General features: G+C 48.6%; 1 non-coding gene across 1 annotated transcript; it reads left to right on the top strand.

Annotated features, from left to right (window-relative positions):
• Positions 1-5,484: 5,484 nt before the first annotated feature.
• Positions 5,485-5,612, top strand: LOC112610465. Its single transcript, XR_003116363.1, has one exon. It is a non-coding gene; the product is annotated as a small nucleolar RNA SNORA68 (small nucleolar RNA).
• The last annotated feature ends 2,575 nt before the right edge of the window (positions 5,613-8,187 follow it).

The following is an 8,187-nucleotide window of genomic DNA, read 5'->3' as shown; positions in this document are numbered from 1 at the left end:
TCAGGAGATCGAGACCATCCTGGCTAACACGGTGAAACCCCGTCTCTACTAAAAATATAAAAATTAGCCGGGCATGATGGCGGGCACCTGTAGTCCCAGCTACTCAGGAGGTTGAGGCAGGAGAATGGTGTGAACCTGGGAGGCAGAGGTTGCAGTGAGCCGAGATCGCACCACTGCACTCCAGCCTGGGTGACAAAGCCAGACTCCGTCTCAAAAAAAAAAAAAAAAAAAATGGTAGGCATTGAGTGCTTATATGGTAAGCACTGTGTTAAGCACTTCGTATTTGATCATTTTAACCCCCACAACAAAACATTAATCATTAATATGTGATAATTAACAAAAGTATTAATAAACCCATTTCGCAGATGGGCCACGGAGAGAGGTTGAGTAAATCACTCACGGCCATACAGTTACAGAGTTGGGACTTTTTTTTTTTTTTTTTTTTGAGACAGTCCTGCTTTGTTGCCCAGGCTGGAGTGCAGTGGCATGTCAACTCACTGTAGCCTCTACTTTCTGGGCTAAAGCAATCTTCCCACCTCAACCTCCTGAGTAGCTGAGACTACAGGTGTGCACCACCATGGCCAGCAAATTTTTGTGTTTTTTGGTTTTTTTTTTTTTTTTGAGACAGAGTCGGGGTTTCACCATGTTGGCCAGGCTGGTCTCACCCACTTTGGCCTCGCAAAGTGCTGGGATTACAGAAGTGAGCCACCACGCTCCACCAGAATTTTTGTATTTTTTGTAGAGACAGGGTTTCACCATGTTGTCCAGGCTGGTCTCGAACTTCTCGGCTCAAGCGATCTGCCAGCCTCAGCCTCCCAAAGTGCTGGGATTACAGGTGTGAGCCACCATGCCCTGCCTACGGAGTTGGGATTTGAATTCAGGCAGAACAACTTCAGAGCTCTTGCACTTAATTACAGATGCTCTGTGTCTCTTTCTAGTTCTCCTTTCTCCAAATGGAATCATTCTACCTCCGTAAACCTGTCCTTATGATTTCCAGTTGAGTCAGGAAACCTAGGGCCAATGTCACGACCCTGAATAGATTTATATTAGGGACCAAAGCCATGAACATTCCCTTTCTACCACTTAATTCAATCTCTGATGAAGTCCACACCAGTCATTCCCCCTGCACAGCTATCTTGCTCATATCCTTCTCAACAAAGTGGCTCCTAACCCTATCTGGAGGACTGGCTAGCCATTCTGGCAGAACAGTGGCCCTAGTCACAAGGAAAAAAGGAACCCATTTGCAAAGCAGCTGTATTTGCTAAGTAAGACACTTTGACAGCCTGAGCACGGCCTGTAATCCCAGCACTTTGGGAGGCCAAGGTGGGCAGATCTCTTGAGGTCAGGAGTTCGAGGCCAGCCTGGCCAACATGGTGAAATCCCAGCTCTATTAAAAATACAATAATTAGGCGGGATGCGGTGGCTCACGTCTGTAATCCCAACACTTTGGGAGACCGAGGAGAGCAGATCACGAGGTCAGGAGATGGAGACCATCCTGGCTAACACGGTGAAACCCCATCTCTACTAAAAATACAAAAAATTAGCCGGGCGTTGTGGTGGGCGCCTGTAGTCCCAGCTACTCGGGAGGCTGAGGCGGGAGAATGGTGTGAACCCGGGAGGCAGAGCTTGCAGTGAGCCGAGATGGCGCCACTGTGCTCCAGCCTGGGTGACAGAGCAAGACTCCATCTCAAAAAAAAAAAAAAAAAAAAATACAATAATTATCTGGACATGGTGGCAGGTGCTTGTAATCTCAGCTACTCAGGAATCTGAGGCAGGAGAATCGCTTGAACCTGGGAGGCTGAGGTTGCAGTGAGCCGAGATCACACCACTGCATTCCAGCCTGGGCAACAGAGTGAGACCCCATTTCTTAAAAAAAAGACACTGACAAAATGCCTTTTAAGGAAATGATATTTGGGGAGATATGCTGACAGTAGTTTTGATAGGAACTCAGCATTGAGTTCCTACTGAGGAAACAGCAGAGAATATCTGTGAACCTCTGTGGCTGGGTTCTCCTTCATGTTCCACCTCTTTCACATACCTCACACACCCCTGTATCCCTCCTGCCCATCCTCTATTCCATTTGTCCTGTCATTTTTGACCCTGAGTTTTGACAGTCCCAAACCTTGTCCCTCCATAAAGTAGACAGGCTACTAGGTCATCATGGTGAAGAGCCCAGACTCTGGAACTAGACTATCTGGTGGCAACTTTAGACAAATCACTCAACCACTCTTGGCTTTGGTTTCCCCATGTGTAAAATGGCATTGACAATTATAGTCCCTGCTTCAGCTAGATGAGTTAAAATGGGTAGAGCATTTAGAACAGCGCCTGACACATGCTGATTGTAAGCACTCAATAAGTGTTCTGCCCTGCCACCTGAGTAAACAGCTTTGTGAAATTGGGCAGGTCACTCTGAAAGAGGGTATGATTATGATGTAGTGATTAAGAGCACTAGGTTAAACATCAGATGTCCTTGAATCTTGACTTTTTTTTTTTTCTGGAGACAGGGTCTCATTCTGTCACCTAGGCTGGAGTACAGTGGTACAATCTCGGCTCACTGCAGCCTCAATCTCCCGGGCTTAAGTGATCCTCCCACCTCAGTCTCCTGAGTAGCTGGGACTACAGGCATGCGTACACGACACTTGGTACTGTTCTTGTGTCTTGTCTATTCCACTCCCGAGCCAGCAGTCCCAGGAGACACAGCCTCTTCCTATTCAATATCTCCCCCATGTAGGAGCTTAAGTAAACGAAATACCACCACCCTCTCCCATCTTACCTTGAGATTAGGAAAGACTATGGTTGAGGGCAGCCTGTGTTACTGAATGTTATCTTCGCGGGTTTGGCTCCAGAGCCCTCAGTAGGAAGAGGGACTGGACCTGCAGTCTCTGACTCAGAGCAGGGACTTATAATGAGCAGAGTCCTGAGCCCCCTGGTGGGGAGTCTTGGGTTCCATTCCGCTTGGTCCTTGCAGGGCCTTTTCAATAAGTCAAGGGCCCTTGACACTTAGGAGTGCCCACATCATGTCAAAAATATTAAAATGCATTCACATCCCACAGAAGGGTTTTTTGTTTTTTGGTTTTTTTTTTTTTTGAGATGGAGTTTCTCTCTTGTCGCCCAGGCTGGAGTGCAGTGGTGCAATCTCGGCTCACCTCTGCCTCCCGGGTTCAAGCGATTCTCCTGCCTCAGCCTTCCGAGTAGCTGAGATTATAGGCATGCACCACCACACCTGGCTAATTTTTGTATTTTTATTAGAGATGGGGTTTCTCCATGTTGGTCAGTCTGGTCTCGAACTCCTGACCTCTGGTGATCTGCCTGCCTCAGCCTCCCAAAGTGCTGGGATTACAGGCGTGAGCCACCGCGCCCCGCCTGAAATGTAGTTTATACATAAACTATATATGCAAACTGAGTTGAGTTGCAATTTGGTTGAGATTTTGTTTTGTAGCCATTTATTTCAATATTTATCCAATGCCATTTTGCAACTTTTTTTTTTTGGAAAACAATAACTTTTTTCCAGGTTTCAATAATAAGCCTAGCCCCTAAGCCACTGTGTCTAAGGGATGGGCCAGCAGTGCCTCCAGTGCCTAGGTTGACTTGGTTAGATTCCCTGGTCCCAGAGCTTGTCAACTCCAGAGCCCATGTGAACCATGCCCACCCTATCTATCTATTCATCCACCCATCCATCCATCCGTTCGTTCGTCCATCTGTCCATCCATCCATCCACCCACCCATATATATCTGAGCTGCCTATGGTAGAAAAAAAGCAACTCGGGAAAAGGCTAGAGAAGACAAGCATGGTGTGAGACTGCCCTCTAGAGATTGCTCCAGGAAAGTGCAGCTAGGGCGCTCCCTCTTTCAGGCTCAGATCAACCCCACCCCTCCTTCACTCATTCACACTTATTGAGCGAGTACCTACCTATACCCGGCACCACGTACTTACCTGTTCTGGGAACAAAAGACAAATACAAAGAGAAACAGCACACATCCCCATTCTCCAGGAGGTCACCATGTATAACAAATGATTACTGTTCTGTGCAATGACTACTGGAGTAGATGTGCACCAAGTTCTATGGGAGCACTGAAGACAAGGAAATAAGTCTGGGGCAATAGGGGAAGTCATCACAGGGAAGGTGGCATTCAAGATGGGCCTTGAAGGATGTGTAGGAGTTTGCCATACAGTGCTGGGGAGGAAAGGCATTCGGGGCAGAAGGAATGGCAGTGTAGAAATGCAGGTTTGTCGAGGGCCAGTGAGAGGTGTGGCAAAGCTAGAGCATGCATAGCACTGAACAGTCAAGACCCAGCTAGAGAGGCAGGTGGGGCCAGATAGTGAAACTCCCACTCAAAAAACAGGAAGTGAGCCAGGTGTGGTGGTGATCACCTGTAGTCCCAGCTACTCGGGAGGCTGAGATGGAAGGACCGCTTGAGCCCAGGAGTTTGAGACTGCAGTGAGCTGTGATCACACCTGTGAATAGCCATTGCTCTCCAACCTGGGCAACATAGTGAGACTCTGTCTCTTAAAAAAAAAAACAGAAGGCCGGGCGCGGTGGCTCAAGCCTGTAATCCCAGCACATTGGGAGGCCGAGATGGGCGGATCACAAGGTCAGGAGATCGAGACCATCCTGGCTAACATGGTGAAACCCCGTCTCTACTAAAAATACAAAAAACTAGCCGGGCGAGGTGGCGGGCGCCTGTAGTCCCAGCTACTCGGGAGGCTGAGGCAGGAGAATGGCGTAAACCCGGGAGGCGGAGCTTGCAGTGAGCTGAGATCCGGCCACTGCACTCCAGCCTGGGCAACAGAGCGAGACTCCGTCTCAGAAAAAAAAAAAAAAAAACAGAAAACAGGCCATGCCCAATGGCTCATGCCTGTAATCCCAGCACTTTAGGCAGCCAAGGCAGGAGGATGACTTGAGGCCAGGAATTCAAGACCAGCCTGGGTAACATAGAGACTGTATCTTTACCAAAAAACAAACAAACAAACAAACATTAGCAGCAGGGCATGGTGGCATGAGCCTGTAGTCCCAGCTACTTGGGAGGCTGAGGTGTGAAGACTACCTGAACCCAGGATGTCAAGGCTGCAGTGAGCCATGACTGCACCACTGCACTCCAGCCTGGGTGAGAGAGAGAGAGACCCATCTCAAAAATTAAACAAAGCTGGGTGCAGTGGCTTATGCCAGCACTTTGGGAGGCTGAGGTGGGCAGATCACCTGAGGTCAGGAGTTTGAGACCAGCCTGGCCAACAAGACAAAACCCCATTTCTAATAAAAATACAAAAAATAGCCAGGTGTGGTGGTGGGCACCTGTAATACCAGCTACTCAGGATGCTGAGGCAGGAGAATCACTTGAACCTGGGAGGTGGAGGTTGCAGTGAGCTGAGATCGTATGCCATTGCACTCTAGCCTGGGCGACAGAGTGAGACTCTGTCTTAAAAAATAAAAAATAAAAATCAAAAAATAAAATATATAAAACAAACAAAAAACAAAAGTAGGACATGTCGCACTTAAACTCAACACTCTTTTTCTTGCAGCAGTGGTTTAAACAGAGGAACAAACAGGAAGATCTTGTCACCTTTGAGGGGCTGTGGTTGTGCCCCTCAAAGTGACTTTGGAGGTTCTACACCACTCGTAGTCACCCAGTCCCCCAGTTAATCCCAAGTGGGGGCTCCCAGGCAATTGATGTGCCTGACAGAATGTGCCAGGTACTTGACAGGAGGTTTGCCAAATGCCCAGATCCCAGTGATTACAGTCACCCTGCCGTCTCCTGTTTTCTGCAGACCAAGACGTGGGCACCCAGCACCACATCTGTGCCCACTTGATCCAGATCATGAAGGTGGAGGAGACCAGAGCCAGCAAGCGCAACCGGCCAGCAGTCACGCAGCTCCATGACTCCAAGGTTGAGTCCTGCTGCCACACTGGGTCCTCTATGGCCAGCAACAAGCCATGTGTCACCACCAAGAGGCCCGACATCTTACAGGTGCAGGGCCCTCTCACCCTGGGTCTGCCCAAATAAACTCCTCAAGAACACCAAACCAGGCCGGGCGCGGTGGCTCAAGCCTGTAATCCCAGCACTTTGGGAGGCCGAGACGGGTGGATCATGAGATCAGAAGATTGAGACCATCCTGGCTAACACAGTGAAACCCCGTCTCTACTAAAAAATACAAAAAACTAGCCGGGCGAGGTGGCGGGCGCCTGTAGTCCCAGCTACTCGGGAGGCTGAGGCAGGAGAACGGCGTGAACCCGGGAGGCGGAGCTTGCAGTGAGCTGAGATCCGGCCACTGCACTCCAGCCTGGGCGACAGAGTGAGACTCCGTCTCAAAAAAAAAAAAAAAAAAAAAAAAAGAACACCAAACCAAACAAAACAGGATGTGATGCTCTGGCCAGAACTCTGTGCCAAACAGAGGGAGACCTGACCCAGCCATTCAGAGTCTCCGTGGAGGGAGAATCAGGCATATCGAGGACCAGGACCACAGACACTGAGACACAGCACCTGCCTCTCACATGGTCTCAGCTGAAGACATTAGTGCTGAGTTGATGAGGCCAGGGTGGGTGGGGAACTTTCAAGTGGGAGCAGGGGTGAGACAAGGGAGCACAGCATGCTGAAAGGAGCCAGGAGAGCTTCCAGAATACCTCTGGCTCTCCTACCTCCCTAACAACTCCTGCTTCATTTATGAGTTTCCTTCCTGAGCAGGAATCCTGTCTTCACCATCAACTGGCTGTGAGACTTTGAGAAAGTCACTTAATGATGCACTGGCTGGTGAGGTGGCTCACGCCTGTAATCCCAGCACTTTGGGAGGCCAAGGCAGGAGGATCACTTGAGGTCAGGAGTTTGAGGCTGCAGTAAACTATGATTATGCCATTACACTCCAGCCTGGGCAACAGAGAGAGATCTTGTCTTTGAAAAAAAAAAAAAAAAGGCTGGGTATGGTAGCTCATGCCTGTAATCCAAGCTCTTTGGGAGGCCGAGGCAGGCGGATCACCTGAGGTCAGGAGTTCGAGACCAGTCTGGCCAACATGGTGAAACCCCCATCTCTACTAAAAATACAAAAATTAGCCGAGTGTGGTGGCACATGCCTGTAATCCCAGCTACTCGGGAGGCTGAGGTGGGAGAATCACTTGAACCCAGGAGGCAGAGGTTGCAGTAACCAGAGATTGCGCCATTGCACTCCAGCCTGGGTGACAGAGTGAGACTCCATTTCAAAAAAAAAAAGTAATGGAAAGCCCATCCTTAAGCTTTTGTAGGATACATGGTGGCCCAGCCAGAGACTGGACTTAATAGCCCTCCTTGCAGCTAGTTGTGGCCATGAAACTAAGTTCTGGCCAATGAGAGGTGAGCCGTAGGGAGTCGTGCAACTTCTAGATCCCATGCTTAGAAGGAATAAAGTTGCTTGCTCTTCATTTTTCTCCTTCCTGCTGATTGAGAAGTGGTAACACCTGGCGTAGCCACCTTAGCCACAGAGATGGAAGCCACGTGTTGAGGATGGCAGAGTCACTCTGAAAACCCCGGGCTCCTCACCTCTTACTGCTACATGAAAAATAAATGATCTTTTTTCGGATCTATCTTACCTAAGCCACTGGATTCTGGCGCCTCTTTGTTATAGCAGATTACCATGTACCTTTAATTAATGCAGCATGTTTTTTTAAAATAATCCTTTCCTATTAGAAAAGTGGGCAAAAGGCATTCGCTGATGGTTTACTCACACAAAAAAGGGCTACAAATGGCCTTTACATATGTGAAAATATGCTCAACTTCACTTAGAAGAGAAATGCAAATTAAAACTGCACTATGAGACTATTTCTCATTAATCACATTGGCAGAAATTCAAAGGCTCGACCATACACCCTGTGGCAGAGGCTGTGTGGGAAATAAACATGCTCATAGTTGGCTGGTGGGAGTGCAAAATGCACCAGGAGCGGTGGTTTATACCTGTAGTCCCAACACTTTAGGAGGCCAAAGTGGGAGGATCGCTTGAGGCCAGGAGTTCCAGGCTGCCATGAGCTATGATTGCACCACTACACTCTAGCCTGGGCAATAGAGCAAGACCCCAACTCTAAAAAATAAAAAATAAATAAATAAATTTAAAAAAAGAAGAAACTAAACGTATCAGAATTGGCACTATCTTCCTCCAAGAGGGCAAAAGCTTGTCCCCTTGCTCCATGAGGGGAGTATTTCATGCTCTGGAGCTCCCCATGGGCTCAG

This window comes from Theropithecus gelada, chromosome 16 (genome assembly GCF_003255815.1).
Source record: "Theropithecus gelada isolate Dixy chromosome 16, Tgel_1.0, whole genome shotgun sequence".
In the NCBI taxonomy this organism is placed as follows: Eukaryota; Metazoa; Chordata; class Mammalia; order Primates; family Cercopithecidae; genus Theropithecus; species Theropithecus gelada.
The sequence above is the reverse complement of the archived record's forward strand: the minus strand, read 5'-3'. Positions and strand labels throughout refer to the sequence as shown.